This window comes from Hylobates moloch, unplaced genomic scaffold (genome assembly GCF_009828535.3).
Source record: "Hylobates moloch isolate HMO894 unplaced genomic scaffold, HMol_V3 SCAFFOLD_6, whole genome shotgun sequence".
Classification (NCBI taxonomy): Eukaryota; Metazoa; Chordata; class Mammalia; order Primates; family Hylobatidae; genus Hylobates; species Hylobates moloch.
The window spans coordinates 3,780,459-3,801,482 of NW_026652281.1; the positions used below are offsets into that span (position 1 = coordinate 3,780,459).

A 21,024-nucleotide genomic window follows, 5' to 3' on the forward strand; every position below is an offset into this window, starting at 1 on the left:
TGAGCCAGAAGAGGGCATCCCGGGCAGTGGGTCCAGCGTGTGTAAAGGTCCTGGGGCTGGACAGTTCTTGGAGGTATTTGAGGTACAGGATGATCCCTGGATGAGCACCTGAGTGCATGAAGCATGTGTGGAGAGTGTCAGCTCCCAGCGTGGCTGCAGGAGGGAGTTGTTTAATGAGTACTGAGTTTCAGCTATGCAGGATGAAAAGAGTTTGTGCGTTAGAAATGCACATTCTCAGCCCCACCCCGTCCCTGTCACAGACCCTCCAGGGAACCCTCATACAAGCCAAAGTCTGAGATCTGCTGCTGTCAACAACCAGGTGTTTCCCCAGGCCCCCTCTGGGTGAATCTCAGATGTAAACCCTTCCCTCTGATACTCAGTGTTCAGGTCCATGAAATGGGCTCCCTAAGTCCAACCTCACAGACCCCATAGGAAAGAGCAGATGGAATCTCCAAGGGCACCAGCTATACATGGTTGTGGAAGGACCAACGCATGCTCTCAATGCCACTGCAGACCACAGGCCAGTGCCCTCCACGAGCCTGACCTTCACGCCTCAATAATCGCTCCTTCTCTGTCCAACACAGGCCCTTTTTCTGTCCTCCTCTTTCTTTAGGCCTTTCACTGTCCCTCACCACTGGCCTCACGCCATCCTGGGCTCTGCAGAACTGGTGCACAGCTCTGCGAGGGGGTGAACCCTGGCTCTGCCCCTTTTCTGACTGAGGAAGCTGCTTGACCTTTCTGTGTCTCAGCTGATCTCTAAAATGGGAGTGAAAATCTCTAAACTCATTGGCCGCAGTGAGAATTAGAGAAGACGCAGCACCCTGCTATATGCCTGGCATGGTCGCCGTCCGCCAATGGTGCTCATCAGTTATTATCAACCAGTCACGCTCCGAAACCCTCCACCCACCTAAATGTGCGAGACATCTGCGACACCCCCATCCTAGAGCTCCTTACGACCTCGTTGGTTGAGCCCATGCTTTCCGTTGTTTCTTAGATATCACCATTTTCCTTTCATGGGTGATTGTCTAGAACCAGGTACCTGTAAACAGGAGCGTCTGCTCTGGAGCATCCTCTATTCTAATTTCTTGGCATCTCCCATGTGTGATTTCCCAGGAGAAATGAGCTTGCGGCTGTGGGCAGCCTCCCTGGGCTGTCTTATTCCAGCTTGTGTGGGATCAGGCTCAGAGCTGGAGGTCACTGCCTGCAGGGCTTCCCGGGAGAAGCACTGCCCAGGATGCTCTGGGGTGATGAAAAGTTCTAGACTGGGCCATCCAGGGTTCCAGTCAGCAGCCATTAGCCATGAGTGGCTGTGTTCTTGAAGGGTGGCTCAGAAGCCTAAGAGCTGCATGCTTATTTTACGTTATCTGAATCGAAGTGTAGGCAGACACCTGTGGTTAGCAGCGTCTGAGGTGGACTGCAGCCCTGGAGAGTATCCCCCTGCTTCCAGGCTCTGGAAGCCCCAAAGGTTCCAGCAGGTGCTTTCAGGTTGCACCTTAGAGGCAGAAAGCAGTAAAGGTCGGTCGGCAGGGCTATGTGGCCCCACCTTCTACAGAACACGTGTTCTCATTCACGCACCACGCTGTTTGAAGAAAGCTTAGGAAAGGAATGATGAGAACTGTGACTTCAGTCAAGGCTTTGTTGAACGTACAAGGAAACAGAGAGGGTCATGAAGTGGAAGGACTCACACAGCCACCCCTCCTTCAGTGGGGAAAGCGAGCCTGGGAACATGCTCAAGCCCCTTTGGGGTTGGGGGTGGGAAAATGGTGACAAGCAGTTCCTTGTGGACCCCGGTCCCTGAACCCACAGAGCGGGGACCCCAAGGGCAGTGAGGGGCAGAGTGAGTTTGTACTAGGCACTGGGACCCCAAGCTCCCTCTCTCTGGCCATGGCTGTGGGGGTCCCCAAGTGGAAGTGGAAGAGGGAAACTGAGGAAAACAAAATGGTCCTGCTTGAGAGAGGGAACATGGGCTGCTTTCTCCTCCCCCACCAACTAGTCCACTGAGCCTCATCTGTTCTCACGCTTCTAATAAAGACATACCCGAGAATGAGGAATTCATAAAGAAAGAGGTTTAATGGACTCACAGTTCCACATGGCTGGGGAGGCCTCACACTCATGGCAGAAGACAAAGGAGAGGCAAAGGCAGGTCTTACACGGCAGCAGGCAGGAGAGTTTGTGCCAGGGAATTCCCATTTATAAAACCATCAGATCACATGAGACTTACTCACTACCACGAGAACAGCATGGGGGAATCACCCCCATGATTCAATGATCTCCACTTGGCCCCACCCTTGACATGTGGGGATTATTACAATTCAAAGTGAAATTCGGGTGGGGACACAGCCAAACCGTATCAGAGCCTTTGAGAGGTGTCGGGGCTGCCACCCCAGCTGAATTCATCAGCAGGACAAGAAGGGGACTGGAAAGGGCTGTAACTTTCTTGCTCTGTGATCCAAGCTGAGACAGAAATGTTTGTTGAAAGGGGCTGGGGTCTAACAAGCCTAGGTTCAAATCCTGTCCCACCCTTGCTTGTTCTGTGACCTTGGAAGTCAGTTCCCCTCTCTGAGCTTCCATTGTCTCATCTGTAAAATGGGGACAAAATATAAAATGTAAAAATACAAACCGGGAAGTTGGAAGTCATAAACTTTCTGATTTCAAAAGTTACTAGAAAACTATGACAAGCAAAACACAGTGGTCCTGACCTACACACAGACAGACAGACAGACCAATGGGACAGAACACAGAGCCCAGAAAGCCCTTTGACTTATTTGACATTCAAGTGTCTTGAGCCAAGACCCTTCAGTGGGGAAAGGGCAGTCTCTTCAACAAATGGTATTTGGAAAACTGAACACCACATGCAGAAGAATGAAGTTGAGCCCTTATCTTACACCAGATACAAAACATTAACTCAAAAAGGATCAAAGGCATTACCTTAATAACTAAACGTAAAAAAACTACAAAACTCTTAGAAGAAAACATAGGGGGAAAGCTTCACAATGTTGGACTTGGCAGTGGCTTCTTGGCCATGACACCCAAGAACAGGCAAGAAAAGGAAAAATAAATCCATGCAAACACGTGTGCACAAATATCCTCAGAGCGCTATTCCTAACAGCCAAATGCTGAGAGCAACGAAAATGTTCAGTGACAGGAGAACGGATAAACAGAACGTGGTCCATCCATACAGTGGAATATTATTCAGCCTTAAAAAGGAAGGAAATTCTGACACCTGCTATGACATGAGTGAGCCTTGAGGATATGGTGCTGAGTGAAACAAACCACTCATAAAAGGACAAACATTGTATAATTCCACAGACATGACTTGCCTAATGTCAGCAAATTCTCAGAGATAGAAAATAGCAGGTGGCAGGGGGGTGCCCAGGGTTATGGGGATGGGGGTGGTGTTTAACAGGGACCTTCCTGAGCTATTTCCTGATAGCAGCTGGGAGCCTTTTGAATGGCCTGCAGGGGGATTCTGGAACAATCTAAACTGGCCGTGGCAGTTCCAGGGGCAGGGCTGACTTTGAACTCCAGCAGGAAGTGCAGCGCGAGGCCAGCTCACCCACTTCAGCGTCTCTTTCCTTTGTGTTGTTTAGACCCCAAAAACACCCCCAAGTCCTGTCGCCCCTGCGGGAAGGAGAGGCTGGTGGGAGGAAAGAAGGCTTGTTGAGCATCTACTGCACACCCGGCCCTGGGGCTACGGCTGGGAGCTGGACAGGCCGGGTGCTTGCCCTCCTGGGGCCTGCCTTCTAGTGGGGAGAGAGACATAGAGATGGAGGAAACAAAACACAGACCAGAGGGTTTCAGAGGGTCTGAGGGCTCCAAGGAGAAGGAACACGGTGATGTCATAGAGTCATTGTGGGGGAGGGGCCGGCCAGCCAGGGCAGGCAGGGGCGGCCTCTCTGACGAGAAGGAGGCCACTGGGCTGAGGCCAATGAATGAGAAAGAGCCAGCCACGTGGTGAGCAGGGAGAGGGCATCCCAGGCACTGCGACCAGCGCTTGCAAAGGCCCTGGGGCTGGACAGTTCTTGGCGGAGTCTGAGGTACAGGATGATCCCTGGATGAGCGCCCGAGTGTATGAAGATGGGTGGAAAGGGTCAGCTCCCAGCGTGGCTGCAGGAGGGAGTCATGTAATGGGTACTAAGTGCCAGTTCTGCAGGATGGAAACAGTTTTGAAATTGGACGGTGGCGATGGTGGTGCGATAACGCGAATGGACCCAGTGCCATTGAAATGTTCACTTTAAAAAAGTTAAAATGGCAAGGTTTACATCAACTAGATTTTGCCACAATAAAAGGAAAAGGAAAAAACATAATAACTGTATGAAGTTGAGATGAAATGATGCAGCTAATAATTTAGTTTGGTTAGCAAAGAGTAAGCACTCACATATTTCAATATAACCGTCATTATGATGATACCCTGTCAGTGCTGGGGGATGCTTTATCAGGGAGGTGGAAGACAAGGAGGAGGAGGAGGAGGAGAGAGAAGGAGAATCAGCTTCTATTATCCACAGCAGGATGCCACTGAAGTTGTTTGAAGTAGAAAGGTAGTCCATGGGATCCCGTTTATATTGTAACATTGATTGGCCACGTCTTTAAAATTACAAAGTACTAGATAGACCTAACAGCCCCATCCTAGTAATCACGACTCCTTGAGTATTTGTGACGCTTCTGGTACGTTCTCTACAGCCTCAACATTGGGACCGACTGAACCATGTGTTGCACATTAAATCCAGCATCTGGGACACCTCCCAGGCCACCTCTGTCATTTCACAAGAGCGAGGTCATCTTCCCAGTGCCTGTGAGCATCCCTTCACACTCGACCCTGCCCACACACCTGCCAAAGGGAAGGAGGCAGGAACCACCTACGGACGCCGAGAAAGAGGTAGCATGGTCCTCCCGCCCTCGAGGCTGTTACCTTCTAGAACACCCCACCCCAAAAGTAAGACCACCTACCAGCTGCGCTTCTGTCTCACACGGGATATAGCCTCTCAGTGGCCAACTGTTTTTAATAAGGCTCTGCCAATTCTAATGATATTGCACAGACACGGTGAAGGGGAGAGAGGAGACAGGACTTTGTCCATGAGCTGTTCATCCCTCCAACAGCAGTGCTGGTGTCACCGCTGATGGGCAAAATTCCTACAGATGCCTTCTCTTAGAAACTCACTTCCCTCTGGAACCAGACGCAGGCTTCTCCAGGAAACAGCTCACTACCTGACACAATCCCCAACCCCCCTCTGTCTTCTTTTCCCTTTTGCTTGGGAGAGTGTTTTGGGCCACTGCCAAGAGAGAGACAGACCTTAGGCTGTGCACCGAGTCCAGCATCTATGTTTACTAAGGAACCAAGAGTCCCTCTCTTGAAAAAGAAAGAGAATGGGATTTTTTTTTTCTTTCCTGTGAAAGCCATTGCTGTGGCTATGGCCATCAGAAGCATACTCGCTTTATCTAAAGCCCCCAGAGGGCCTGCATAGCCCACTTGGCTTCTCCATGGCTTAAGGGGACTCCTCAGGCACCCTGGGCTTTTCCTCTGGCCTGAAACAAACCCCTGCTGTCCATGCAGATCTGGACCGTCACCCAATCCCCTGTCTGCTGAGACCCCTAATAGGATATCTGGCAGCAAGAGACAGCATCTGATCTTATCAGCTTCTTCTCTGGCAAGCCTGGCTCCACCAAAATAACTTTTATCTGGAAATAAAATAATGCAATTAATGTCCTGACTGTCTGATACCCTTTCGAGTGATCTCAGCTCTGATGATTTCATGGGGGGCCCCCTGTCTGCTAATTGCCCAGAGCATTTATTAAGTCAAAGGCATTTGGTTGGAAAACAAAGCCAGCGAGTGCACAAGGATCTTAGGCAATGAAATGAATACACAGCACAGGGCTTTTTGTTTTTTGTTTTTTTTTTTTCGTTTTCTCTTTCCCTATTTGGATCTAAAATGGCTCCGTTCCCCACACCCCACCCCTTCCCGGGGCAGGAAAAGTGCATGCCCCTCGCAAGCGTCGTGACTGCATTTACGTCACCTAGGAATTTTCTTTTTCTGGCTTACTCTCTGGCATCACCCGGCCGAGAGGCTCCAGGAAAATCGTAAACCCTGTTGAATGGCACCACAGTAACGGCCAGTCCCACCAGAATACGCCTGTGCTTTTTGTCTTGTAATGTCAAAATGAACTTGGCCGGGAACCTGAAGCCGCCAGCTGTGTGCCAGCTTGGCTTTCCGTGTTTCTGACCGGGGGGTGGGCTGCAAAGTGGGGAGGGCTGAGCAGGCCCCAGCAAGCTCGCTCCGGGTCCTTGGGGGGCTCAAATTGGGCTGCCTCGCACGGGATTGCCTCGATGGCTCCGAGAGCCCATCCAGAACCTTCCTATACTCACGTAGGGCTGGTGCAGTGCACACAGGAAGCCCTGGATGCAGATGAACTCGGTCTGCCTGCCTCTGCCAGGAATAGCTGTGTGACCTTCAGGGAAGCAGTTCATCTCTCGGGCTTTAGTCTCCTTGTCTGTAAAATGAGGAGAGACTGGAATGCGTTAGGAGTTTTCAGCTCATCGTATCCTGGGACCTTATTTTCTAAGGAAACCTTCCCACGATGTGTGTTTTGTAAAATGGAAAACAGTTGAGACCTTCTGTTTGAAGCAGATGGTTGGTAGCTCACTCCCATCTGCTAAGTACTCCTGGCTTCTTCTCCAGGAAGATTCTGGGGGTCAGACCACCAAATGCTCTCTGAGGGGAATTTCAAGCTTGTCCTTCTGTGTTCTACGATTTGCCAAAACCAGCTTCATTCAATCAGTCAATCTGCATCTATTGATCGACCTACATCAAGCTCGTCCAACCCAAGGCTCTAGTGCCACATGTGGCCAAGGAGAGCTTCGAATGGCCCAACAGAAATTCCTAAACTTTCTCAAAACATTATGAATTTTTTCTCATTTTCTTTGTTTAGCTCATCAGCTATGGTGAGTGTTAGTGTATTTCAGGTATGGCCCAAGACAATTCTTCTCCTTTCAACGTGGCCCAGCCAGAGAAGCCAAAAGAGGACACCCCTGATGTATATCTCCTACCTAGATATCAACTAGGCTTGCCCTTATTTATCGCCAAACTTCAACAAGTCTGAGAGTCCCCTGGAGACTTGTTCACACATAGACTTCCAGGCCCCACCCCTGCAGCTTCTGATTGGGGTCTGGGTTGTGGATTCCCAGATGAGGCCGATGCCGTGGTTCCAGCTCACCCCCTGGGGATCCCCAAATCCTCTTCCGTATTTGCTCACAGAGAGGATTTCTTCACCTTGATTGCGGACATTTGAGCAGAAACTGAAGTGTGAAGGACAAGAGCAGTGTAATTTCCCACATGCACAGAGAGGAACAGTCAGAAGGGGCTGTGTTCAGTTTTGAAACCTCTGTGCTGCCCTTTGGGGCCCAACAGCATTTGTGTCACGGGATACTTGCATTTACTAAGTTAGTTTTTTCTCTTACAATTAGGGCGTAAAAGTCTGACTAGTTGCAGCTAATCAGATTAACACACCCTACAGCGGCGCAGTCCTATCCCATCCTGGGTGAGCAGCTAGTGGAATTCTCACACATCCATAAGGGACACGTGCCACCATGTCCCTCATGGTGTCGTTTATGACAGTGAGAGCTGAGGAGCCCACCACTGGGACAGCAGACAGTACAGCATGGGGGCGCCCCCCACGGAGTGAGGGGTGCCAGCTAGGGACGGTGCATATGGACCCAATACAGTGGATGGGTCTTAATACCTTGCTGAGGGGTGGGGGTGGGGAGGGGAGAAAAATAGAACGAAATACTTAACACAAGACCATTTATGCAAATTATTTCCACACTAAGAACACACTTTAGACCCATTGAAACTGTTGCCCACATGGTGAGAAGGAATGGGAGCAGGAAACCCTCAGGAGGGGGACTGGAGAAATAAAATGAGAGATGGGTTCCGTCAGGCCTGGGATGAAAATGGTGCCCCAGCAGCTGAGGGCTGCAATTTGTTGGCCATGTGCACCTGAGTTAAGAAACCAACAGAGAAAAAGTGAAAAAATTAAAATGTGGGTCTTGGGCATCCACAGACAGGACTAACGACTTCCTTCCCTCCAGCCTCTTTACCTTCGTTAACCTCATATTGCCTGTTCTCGTCACAGCAGCACAACTAAGCCCTGGCTCCGTCCTGGCGCCCTCCCTCCCTGTGTGTCCACAGTGGCCGGGGAAATTGGGGGCATGGCCAGTGGAAAATTAGAGAAAAGAATGACTCATCTAGGTTCCTTTTTCCTTTGTTCTCATTCCCCTCATGATCAGGGATGACTGTGGCTAATTTCCTTTGTGCGGTTTTAGGGCAAAGTCGGTTTGTAGTGAACTCACGGTTCACGGACCTGGCTACTTCAGTTTCAATCAAGGCACTTGTTTAAAAAACCAACAAAACCACTAAATTCCCAGGGTCCACTCCATATCAGATTCTCTGGGACGGGGGTTAAAGAATCTGCAGTTTGTGTGTGTGTGTGTGTGTGTGTGTGTGTGTGTGTGTGTGTGTGTGTTTTAAAGTTTCCTCAAGTTTTCCAGGTGTTGGGGATGAAACCCAAGGGGGAGCTGGGCTTGTGCCCCCAACCTGGGCAGTCTGCAGGTGCTGAGATGGGGCTCCCCTGCGCCCCCTGGTGGTGAGGACGAGGGGCCCGCCGCTCTCCCGCATGGGAGAACCCAGGCTGGGGGCAGGTAGGAGCCCCACAGAAACCAAGTCTGCGATGATACCAGATGGATGGGGCGAGACCACCTCTCCACTGCAAGAACATTCCAGACCTTGCTTTTTTATCCCGCCCTGTATTTCACTGCCACAGGCATTATCTCCTTCAATCTCATTTGTCTTCCACGGGTGCCTTTCCAGACTCCCAAGGAGTGATTTTGATGGTGGAATTTAAGCCCCTGTGTCAGGACATTAGGGAGATGTTTTGCGGGAGACGCTTTTTCTCCCTTTGCCTCACATCTGTTCAAGCCTTTGCTCAGGCCACGTTCTCTGATCCCACACCCCTGCGCAGTGGCCTCCCCGGTCAGGCCTAAGAAACAGGACAGTGATTGTGCCGACATGTTGGCTAAGGGGATGGCACCAGCGCTGCATGGGAGAGAGGCTTCTAAACGTCTTGTCCCAGGGGCTAGATCACTACTACATTGTTTGTTATGTCCAAAAAAATTGCAGAGACTCCACATGAGCCAGGGCAGTGCTGGGGGCAGGCAACCACCCCTGGGTGAGCAGACATGGCCCTGCCCTCCGGAAGCTTAGAGTCTACTGGGGAAATGGTCAAATAACCACACAAACAGATCATTAGAATTGGAAGGTCTGATGAAGTTTAATCTGAGACCTGAAGGTGAGGAGCTGGCCACAGTGACAGCTGGGAAAAGAGCACCTGGGAGGGAACTGCATGTGCGAAGGCCCTGTGACAGGCCTTCAAGTGGAGTGTGGCTGCAGCAGAGGCTGGAGAGGGAGGTGGGGCCAGGCCAACATGGCTCAGAGTCCACAGGGAGGACCGGAGATCTGCTCTGGGAGCCCCAGTGTCATTGGAGGGGATTCCGTGGGGAGTGGCGTAATCCCATTTGTATTATTCTTTTTCCTGATCTAATAAACGCACGTGGTTAAGAAAGATCAAATAATCCTCAACAGCCTTTCATGGAAAACACACTGTCGATGGGAATGTAAATTAGTGCAGCTGCTGTGGAAAGCAGTTTGGAGATTTCTCAGAGAACTTACAACTTCCATGTGACCCAGCAATTCCGTCACTGGGTATAGACAGAAAGGAATAGACACACATGCATGTGTGCGTTCATCATGGCACTGTTGACAATAGCAGAGATGTGGAACCAACCCAAACGCCTATTGACAGTAGACTAAAGAAAACGTGGTATACACGCACCATGGAATACTACGCCGCCACAAAAAGAATGAGATCATGTCCTTTGCTGCAACATGGATGCAGCTGAAGGCCATTAGCCTAAGCAAATTGACACAGGAACAGAAAATTAAATACAGCGTGTTCTCACTTATAAGTGGCAGTTAATGATGAGAGCACATGGACCCATAGACGGGAACAACAGACACTGGGCCTACTCAAGGGTGGGGTAGGAGGAGGGTGAGGATGGACACTACCTAGCAGGTACTATGCTGATTAGCTGGGTGATGAAATAATCGCACACCAGCCCCCTGCGACATGCAATTCACCCACATAACAAACCTGCACATGCACCCTCTGAACCTAAAAGTTGGGAAGAAAATGAAAACACAGGCTTCTTGCTTTACTCCTCCCCATGCCCAGTGCCACTCTCCAGAGCAACTATTTTGGGTTTTTTGTTTTTGACTGTTCGTCCTCAGCTCTGTATTTTTACTCTCCTCATTATAGTAGAGAATATTCGTCATCATTAAATGAATGAATGGACTTCCACCCAAAACCCACCTGGGCAAGCTCAGGAAGAATGTCTGGAGGCTTGGAAGCCTCGGGGCAGCCAGCAGAGATGCAGAGATGGTGTGGTGGCCAGAGGTGCAGGGGGCATCCAGGGGCAGGCAGGAGGCTGGAGCGGAGGCCGTGAGGGGGAGGGGCAGGTAGGGTTGGCTCGGGGAGGCCCTGGGCCCTGTTATGAGCCTCAGATTACACCTGGCTGAGTTGGAAGCTGTTGGAGGGTTCGGAGCAGGGCTGAGATGGGACCCAACTCAGGTGTTAAAGAATCACATTGGCTGCTGTGTTAGAACTGACCAGTGACAGGCCAGGTGCTAGCAGGGAGGTGTGTTCTGGGCTACTGTGATGACCCAGGTGACAGAGGGTGGCACCAGGGCCTGGACAGAAAGTAGAGGAGAAGGTGGGAAAAAATCAATATACAAAGTATGCAAATATACGTATAGATATGTAATTACATATTAATTATACATAAAATCTAACATATGTATGTTAATTATATAAAAATTATATATGTAATTTACAGAGAAACTTATTTTGTATTCCTTCCTAGACAGGGATCCTTGGGAGATACAGGTTTGTCCATTTTGGCCGAGAAAGAACAGCCCCTGACCCATAGCAATCCGCTTTCAGTAACTGTTGAAGAAACAAAAGCCATTTCTTAGCAGGAAGCTGAGACCTCAGAGACTGAAATTTCACTCAGACCCAGGAAAGCCAGAGTCCGGAGAATCCCCCTGGTCTCCGCCCATCAATCCCAAAGTGAGGGTCTTTCTCAGGGTCCCTTGAAGAGCTGGTGGGAAAGCGGTTTATGAGTTTCTGAGTGCCGTCGCTTGCTCTGGGCAATGTCCTCTGAGATAAGAGACTCTTAAAATGTAAAGGACAAGCCACTCAAGGCTCTCCTCCCGAAGAGATGGGAACTATCCCTTCCCCATCCCCGTCCTCCCTCCTCCCAGGCCCCCTCTGTACCGCTTCCCCGCTGTGTGCACCCAGCCTCCTCAGTGACCTTCACTGAGCCCCACCCTGGGTTGGGGGCAGCCAGGCCCTGGGAATTCACAGAAGATAAGGCGTTCCCTGCCCTGCTCATCCCAGCCCAGGAGTCTGGCAGACTCATCAAGTGAAACTGTTTTCTGTGCCTTCTGCCTCTGTTTTGGGAACTTAATATGCATTAAGATAAAAGTGACTGTGATAGCAAAACACCCTTTAAAATACCCTTTCAAGATTGCATGTTGAAATACAGCAAAAATGCAGACAAGTATGCAAATCACGGGCATGCAGCTTAGTGAATTTTTGTGAAATCATCCCTGCCCTGGAGCCAGCCCCTCAGCCCAGAAGCTCCCGTGCCCTCCTGGCTGCCACTCACGCCTCCTGATAACGCTCATCAGGCCCCAGCCAACCGGGGAGACAGAACTGCTATGCATCGTGTGGAATAACAGATTTATGACAGGGATTTAGACCTTCCGCAATGGTGGGAGGAACTGGGGGGGTTCAGAAGCAAGTTCCTCCCCAGGGAGGCTTCCAGAAACATCAGTGAGTGCAGCTTGCAGGGAAATCCAGAAAGCCAGCTGGCACGTGGGGAATGGGGACGGGAGGCAGCGGAGGGATCTGCGGGGCACAGCTGCTTCTGTGACTGGTGGTCCCTGGGTCACTGGTGGTCAGTGAGGCTTGCAGTTGGGAAGGAGACAGAGAGAACAAGAACAAGTTGTCATCAATCAGCACGTCCTTGCCTGTCTCTCCCCAGGACAGCCACAAGGACTTTCAGGGTCGTGGCAGCTGCTCCACTTCCAACTTCCAGATCCTGCTCACTTTCCTTTTTCCACCAACTCCAACCTGCGACCAAGCAGGGGAAAGCGGCTCCAGCCCAGCTTGACGCCCCTGCAAATGGAGACCTGTGCACCCGGTTGTGAGCATTTTACAGTGCATCACACAGGGCATACCCTTCGGTGCCTGGACTCCTTTGCTAAGTGTTATATTAGGGAGGCGCACCCTTGCTGTTGTGTGTGGCAAGATTTGTGCATTCTCATTTTTCCGTAATATTCCTCTGTATACCTATCCCATAATTCATTGATCCATCCTACTGTTGAAAAGCATTTAAGGAGTTCTGGCCATTGGCTGTTACAAACAATGCTGCCTGAATGCTCTGGTGATGGTCCTTTTGTGGACGTGTACACATTTTTCTTGCAATTGTGCCTAAATGTGGAATCTCCAGGTGGGAGGCTGTGCTTATATTCAGCTTCAGTAGACAGTTCGTGTCCCAAAGGAACTGCACCCCTGATTATGTTTCCTGTTGCAAGCCCTTTTTACTCCTGGTCTTGGGTTCAAATGTTGATTCTGTTACTTTCTAGCCATTTGACCTGGAACAATCTAGGTAACCATGCAGAGCAACAATTTCCTGCTTATCTGTAAAACAGGGATAAGAATAGTACCTCCCACACGGGTCCCTCTACGGAAATGCGGGAGTCCAGAAAATCGCTTAGAATAGTGACTGTCGCGTATAAATTCTCAACAGATTAGTTGTTATTGCTCTTTTTATTTATAATAATAATGATGACCTTATCAAATTATTTGGAGGCAATCTGACCTTATCTGTAACTTGCGTAGATAAAAGGGCAAAGCCTTGAACCTAAGTCATCTTCGCGTCCTCAGCACTTCACCCAGAGCCTGGCACACAGTAGGAGCCCAGAAAGCTTTCTTGCATGGAATTGAGCACTCAGGCTGGAGAGTGGGTGATCATTGCTCGGTGCACTCAATCCCTCCAACAGCACAGCACACACCACAAGGATCGTGCCCCACAGACCCATGGGGAAGACTGGGTGCAGAGTCTTAATCCTGACTCCCGTTTGCTGAGGCTCTCAATGTCTCAGGTCCCTCTTAGATAATCTCGTTTAATCCTCACAACAAGCCCGCAAGGTGGGCTATTGACCCCCCGGTTGATGGATGACAAACCCCCCCATCCCCTGTCCCCCGGGTATACATCCAGCAGGAGTTGGCCCTGAGCCCTGAGTCCAGATCATCATTACTCTTGGCTGAAGCAGCCTCTCTGCTCACAAAGATGAGCATGGTGCCTGCCCCGAGGAAGCTCGTGGTCCTGTGGACTGCGGTGTGGAGGGAAAGCTTGGGATTCTGAGCCTGGTAATGCACCATTACATCCCCACTCACTCGGGCTGTGTGAACCCAGCAAGTCACAGGATCACTGGGTGGTGAAAGAAAGAAACACACAGAAGCATCTGTGCTTGGAGAGCCGTACAGTCCATCACTGTGACTGCTGCTCTCATTGCTATCATGGCTGTCACCATCACCATCACTCAAGGACTTCTCTCCAGGCCCAGAAGCCGAGCTGGTGCCTGGTTCCTCTGGGTTGGGAGAGGGGCTGGACATGGAAAGGAGGAGGGAAAAGGGACCTGGGCTAGCAGGTGATGCCATCCAAGACATCTGCATCCTAATCCCTGGAACCTGGGATTCCACTAGGTGACATGGCAGAGGGGGATTAAGGTGGCAGGTGGAATGAAGGTTGCTAATCAGCTGACCTTAAAGTAGGGAGATGATTCTGAATGAGACAAAATAGATCCAGCCACGGTGTCATGAGAAGGACTCAAACTGCAACTGCTGGCTTTGACGATTAAGGGGCTACAAACCAAGGAACGTGGTAGTCTCTGGAAAAGACAACGAATAGACACTTCCTTGCGGCCACCAGAAGGAACCAGCCCTGTCAACACCCTAATTTTAGCCCAGTAAGGCCTGTGCTGGACTTCTGACCTCCAGAACTGTAAACTAATAAATGTGTGTTGTTTCTGCCACGAGATTTGTGGGAATTTGTTAGGGCAGCCATAAGAAACTGATACTGTCGTATTCCCTGCTGTGTCCCCAGGGCCTAGTGCCTAGTAGACTCACAAAAAGTATCTATGTAATGGACAAACATCGTGAAGGAAATGCTTTGCTGTGAGCCTACCGTGTGCCAGTTTTTTGACGCTGTGTGAGTTGTTACATTCAGCAAATAAAAATACAGAATGCCCAGGTACATTTGAATTTTAGATAAACAACACACCACATTTATAAAAGTATGTTTCATGCTATTGTAAAAAATCGTTTATTATTACTTGAAATTCAGATGTACCTGGGTGTCCTTATTTTGTCAGGCAACCCATGCAGTCCTTTCCCAGATAACCCAGCAAGCCCCATCCGTAGCCAGAAGGGAGAGATGAAGTTTGACAGCAAACTCCAAGCCCTTGCTTCTGCCCTGATGCCCCCTGCAACTTCTCAAAGTGGTGGGCAATGAGCCAAACACCTCATCAAAGGGTCCTCCATGGCACAGGCAAGATGCACCACCTCCCATCAGGTCCCTACATGCTTGAAGGAAGCACATTTGAGGGGCATCTTCCTTGAGCTAAAGCTGCGACCATCCGATCTCTGATGATTCTGTGGGGCAAAGCCCTCTCTGCCCCTTCAAGAGGAATGGAAAGGATTCAAGTGGGATCCACGGTCAGATAGTGAGGGCCTGGGGCAGCCCTTGGCCACGGGTGTCTTCCTGCTGAGTCGGCATTCCCCTGAGCAAGGGTCTGAGGAAACCTGCTAAGGAAGCAAGAGGCCAAGGGAAGTCCTTCCTTCGGAGGGTGGGAGCGCTCGCAGGAGGGAAAGCCACCGGCATGTGACATGAGACAGAATCTTGCCTTCCGATTTCAGGGAAAATGGTACAAAAATAGGGTCCATGTGGAATTCTCTTTCCCCCACGGTGCTCTGCTGGAGGAGGGGTTGGTCAGTTCCTGAGGTTCAGCGACCCCCTGGCTTGGATGGAATTTCGCAAACACCTCCAGGAAATACCTTATCAAATACGGTCACATACGTGCACTGGCACACAAAAATAACTTCGGAAAAAAGCACCGAGAATGGGATTGAACTTGCTTTGGCAAAGGTCTTTACGTGTATTGTTATTAGTGGAGTCTCCAAACCACCTCAGATTTTTTGCAAGGAAATTAAAATGCAAGAGATCAAGGGATTTGCCCAAGGTCACGGCGCACAATAGACGCTGCCCCAGTCTTCCAGTTTCCAGGCAATTGCTCGCTCTGAGAAGTGGGTGGGCCTCTCCCTCCAAACTTTATTTTTTTTTTACTATTTGTATTATTATTATTTTTTGAGCATTAATTTTTGAGAATATTATTATATTCTATCGCCCAGGCTGGAGTGCAATGGCACAATCTCAGCTCACTGCAACCTCCCCATCCCAACTTCAAGGGATTCTCCTGCCTCAGCCCCCCAAGTAGCTGGGATTACAAGCGCCCACCACCATGCCTGGCTAATTTTTGTATTTTGGGTAGAGACGCGGTTTCATTAGGTTGGCCAGGCTGGTCTCGAACTCCTGACCTCAAGTAATCCACCAGCCTCGACCTCCCAAAGTGCTGGGATTACAGACGTGAGCCACCGCGCCCAGGCCCAAACTTTAAATATAGTAAACATTTGAAGCCCCCACTCCCAGCCTTCCATTCAGGTCACCTGACCCAGGCACAATGATTCTGACTGATGCCAATTTCAAACATTATTTTGCTTTTTGTGAGCTCTACTGCACATATGATCTTCTTGGAGTTGGACAAGTTACATTTGAATCTTTGCCCAATGAGCAAGGTGAGGGCCAGCAGCGAATTGTCTAGCTTCTGGACAGAAATGGCATGGTGGTCAAGTCAAATTGGGAAATTTGTTGTCATTTCAATAACAAGAACAGCAAAACAAAATGGAACAAATGTCTCTATTCATCAAACTGTCTTTCTCTTTTACTTTCAAAATTACTAAAAATTTATTCTGTATTTTCTGAGTCAAGTTCTCCGCATTGCATTCACCCTCCTACTTTATGAGAAGACTAGAGTCAGCTTCTGTAGGGACCACAGGGACAATAATAATTTCTGGGTGATGGACGCCCATAGATCAAATGCAGTGAGTGATTTTCCATGCTACAAACACCCTGACGGCATAGAATAATATTACAGAGCTCAACTAAGGCAAATGTAATACTGGTTTCCTCAGGACCTTCCTGAATTAAGGCTGTGGTCCCGGCACACTCATCACAGTGGGCCCTTTGCTTGAAAAATGTCTCACTTTGATAATAAATTATAAGATAACCTTAGCTATAAATTGCTTATTTTACTAAATCACTTATTTTAAATTAAATACTGTATCACTTATTTTATTTATTTATTTAATGAGATGGAGTTTTACTCTTGTTGCCCAGGCTGAAGTGCAGTGGCACGATCTCAGCTCACTGCAGCCTCCACCTCTTGGGTTCAAGTGATTCTCCTGCCTCAGCCTCCTGAGCAGCTGGGATTACAGGCGTCCACTACCATGCCCAGCTAATTTTTTTTTTTTTTTTTTTTGTATTTTTAGTAAAGATGGAGTTTCGCCATGTTGGCCAGGCTGGTCTTGAACTGCTGGCCTCAGGTGATCCACCCACCTCGGCCTCCCAGAGTGCTGGGATTACGGGTGTGAGCCACCGCACCCGGCCCCATCACTTATTTTAAGAGAAATTGAGGCCAGAGAAGGGAATTGACTTCTTCAAGATCACACGGTTACTCCCAGCACCAAGCCCTCTTCCCTGCCCTCAATGAATTGCAGGACAATCTATTGCATCTATTGAAATGATACTGTGTGTGTGTTTAATTCATTAATATAATGAGTTACATTGATTTTGAGTGTTAAATCAACCATGCCTTCCTGGGATAAACCTTACTTGGTCACAGTTTATAATCCTTTTTGCTATGTTGTTGGATTTGATTTGCTAAAATTGTCTATAGAATTTTTGCATCTATATTCACGGGGAATATTGGTCTATAGTTCTCTTTTCTGGTAATGTCTTTGTCTGGTTTTGGTATCAAGGTAATGCTGATTTAGGTCAGCGTTGGGTCAATGGTTAAGTTCATTATCTGGGAGACTTGATGTGTAATTTGTAATAATTCATCCTTAATAGTTTGTTAAAATTCACCAGTGAAACTGAGCCTGAAGTTTTCTTTGTTGGAAGAATTTTCATGCAAATTTAATACTTTTACTAGACATAGGCTATTTTTTCTTGAATGAGCTTTGTAGCTTATGTCATTCAAAAAATTTTAATATTACCAGGTACTATGCGAGTTGTCATCCTCTCCCTGACCCAGTCCCAGTCCCAGTTTCTTTCTCTCTTTCTCCCTTCCTGCCTTTCTTTCTCTTTCTTTCTTTTTTTTTTTTTTCAAGCTCTCGCTGTGCTGCCCAGGCAGATCTCAAACTCCTGGGCACAACAATCCTTCTGCCTCAGCCTTCCAAGGTGCTAGAACTACAGGCATGAGCCACTGCCCCGGTCAAGCTTTCTTTTGAGTAGTGTTAGCATAACGAATCCTCACCCATCCTTTTATTTTTAACCTATTTGTGTCTTGTGTTTAACATGTTTTTTGTTTTTTGTTTTTTTTTTTTTGACAAAGTGTTGCTCTGTCACCTAAGCTAGAGTGCAGTGGTGTGATCTTGGCTCACTGCAACCTCTGCCTCCCAGGTTCAAGTGATTCTTGTGCCTCAGCCTCCCAAGTAGCTGGGACTACATGCATGTGCCACCACATCTGGCTAATTTTTGGTTTTTCAATAGAGACAGGGTTTCACCATGGTGGCCAGGCTGGTCTCAAACTCCTGGCCTCAAATGATCTGCCTGCATTGGCCTCCCAAAGTGCTGGGATTACAGGAATTAGCCACTGAGCCTGGCCTTACTATGCATTTCTTGAAGGCAGTATATACTTGGATTTTTAAGAATTCAGTCTGACAATCTCTGCCTTCTAGCTTTACATCTATTATTTTGCTATCATTTTCTATTTGTCTAATCTGTATTTTGTTCCTTTTTCCTCTTTGTGTGCCTTCTTTTGGATTATTATTTTATACTTTATTTTATATTTTGTTGGCTTATTAGCTATAAGTGTTTTGCTAGTTTAGTTGTTGCTTTAAGGTTTATAATATACATACATCTTTAACTTATTTATTTACCTTCAAATGATATTACAGAACTTCATGCACAATATAAGAACTTTAGAAGATTATACTTAATGTTTCTTCCTTCCCAGCCATTGTTTTCAAACATTTTACTTATAGCTAGGTTAGAAATTCTACAGTATTTTCCTACGTATTCTTTAAACTTTCTTTTTTTTTTTTTTTTTTTTTTTTTTTTTTTTGTGAGATAGAGTCTTGCTCTGTCGCCCAGGCTGGAGTGCAAGGGCTTGATCTCGGCTCATTGCAACCTCTGCCTCCTTGGTTCAAGTGATTCTCCTGTCTCTGTCTCCCCAGTAGCTGGGATTACAGGCGCCTGCCACCATGCCTGGCTAATTTTTATATTTTCAGTAGAGATGGGGTTTCCTGCCTCCTCTACCCACCACACTCTTAGATTTGCTTTCAGGTGGAAACTTTTGCTCTTTGTTTCACTTGGGTTTAGTAGCAGTAATGATATTAGCTGCAGTGCCTTTGGATGAACCCTGGGCTCAACATTTCTTCTAGGGTGATCCTCCCAGTGACCTTGTGAAGATGGATGAGCATGCCCATGGAGAAGCTTTGCCTCCATGAACTCACTCAGAGCCAAACATCAGGGAGGGGTGGAGCTGGGGTCCCACCAAGTTTTTAGTTTTACTATGAGAAAGAGCTTTTCCTTCCCCTCCACTTATTTGTTATACCAATATGGATTCACGAATTCCTATTTTATTCTCTGGGTTAGAATTCCTTATGACCAGTATTCATCCTGTTGCTCCAGTTGTCCTAAATTTGGCCAGCAGGGGTGAATTTTGATGCAGGTGGCTCATGCGGCTGGCGGCTGCTGTTCTGGATGGTGCAGTTCTAGAGACAGGCAGCTGGAGCATCACTTTACATGTATTATCCCGCCTCACTAGACACATATCATCCTGCCTCACCTTACATGTATTATCATGCCTCACTTGACACATATCATACCACCTCAGTTAATCGTTGCAGGGTACCTACTTTTTTATGGATAAGGAATTTAGTTGGTAGCACTAGGTACCAATACATTTAATAAAAAAACAAAAATAATGGTGGTTTTAAAAACTATGATTTTCTTTTATTATTTTATATATTGAGTTTAGGGTCACTACAGTGGCCCCACAGCCACAGGGACTCAAACTTCTTCCATCTCTTGCTTTAATATCCCTAACACCTCATGGCTCAAGACAGTTGCTGAAACTCCAGCCATCATATCTGCATCCCAGGCAGCAGGACGGAAAAGGGATTGAGCTAACACTTGTCGGTTTTTTTCTCAAGAAGGTTTCTCAGAGGTCTTCCCAGCAATGTTAACTCACATGTCATTGACCAATCCTAGCTGCAAGGGAGCCTGTCACATTATCATCTCCTAGCTGAAAATGTTAGCTTCTGAGATAAAAGTGGGGTTCCGCTCCTAAGTGCATGAGTCAGAGTAGGCCAAGTGCTAAACAAGCGCTAAACATCCATGTCTCAACACTAAATATACCAAACCTAATCTGAATGACTTAACTAAATAATGTTATCTTGTGCTCACGTAGCCTATAACACAGCTTGGGGTGCTGTAGTTATCTGCACTCCCCAGAGTCACCTGGGGCCAGGCTTCCCCCATCCTGTACCCCCGCCCCCTGCTCCTGGAATCCTTCCATTTTGATGGCAAGTGGGGAAAGATGGTGAGGATCAGACACAGGGGCTTCTATGGGCCAGGCCCAGCGGTGACACATCCCTGGCTCACAGGCAATGACCAGAACTGGGTTACATGGTCACCCAACTGCAAAGGAGGCTGGGAAATGTGGGCTCCTCTGGTGCGCAGCAGGCTGGGGGATCCTGGGTATTGGGGACCATAGCCAACCCTGGAGAGCACCGCCCTGGGGTAGACAGTGAGCACTGGCGAAGCTGCAGACAACACACCCTGGAATTCACACCCAGGGCCCAAGAAAGGATGTTTCCATCCTCAGGTGCCCACAGAGCCAGAAGCCTGGACCTCACTGAGAAGGATGCCCAGGACACGGTGCCATCCTTTCCCCTGGGGGCACGTGGCACGAAGCGTCTCCCTCAAAATGCCACCCTGAGCAAACCACCGCCAAACTGTGCCCAAAGGATACAATTAGTGGAACTCTCCAGACAGGCGCTGCACAGGCAGCCTCCCCTCCGTGACCTGAATGGATCATTTGTGGCTCCAGTGACAGACAAATGCAATAATTAGGCCTATTGAGTAGAGAGGAGGTGAAAGGTCAAATGCGAGGCCACCATCTCCCGTTTCCAGCCTGGTCACCGTGCCAGAGACTTGCAAAGGCTGCCGCTTCTGCAACCACCTGACACTGGCCAGCGCCGCCCAATGGGCCTCACTGCTGGCCGCTTCCCCGGGCTTTCAGAGTCCGTGGGGCTTCCAGGAGGCTGACACCACAGCCTGCGGGTCCAGCTTTCAGTCTGCCTTGCAGGATTTCAGCCCTGAGCAGGCGGGGGCCGGGAGGTGGATCTCTCCGAAAGTGACCGTAGTGGTGCCATGAAGAGTGGGGCCAGGAAAAACAAGCTAGGGCCATCCCCAAGAGATGGGCTCGGCCCCCACCCTGCACGCCGTGTCCCTAGCTTACCTCTTTCTTCCTCTTTCTTTCCCTCCCTAAAATTCTGATTTTG

General features: G+C 48.7%; 1 protein-coding gene across 1 annotated transcript in view; it reads left to right on the forward strand.

Moving 5' to 3' along the window:
- LOC131383729 (ejaculatory bulb-specific protein 1-like) overlaps positions 1-21,024 on the forward strand; it is a 40,738-nt gene continuing 19,714 nt past the window's right edge. The window contains exon 1 of the mRNA XM_058440301.1: positions 1-73. The gene's annotated coding sequence lies outside the window, so the exon portion shown is untranslated. The remainder of the gene's footprint in view (positions 74-21,024) is intronic.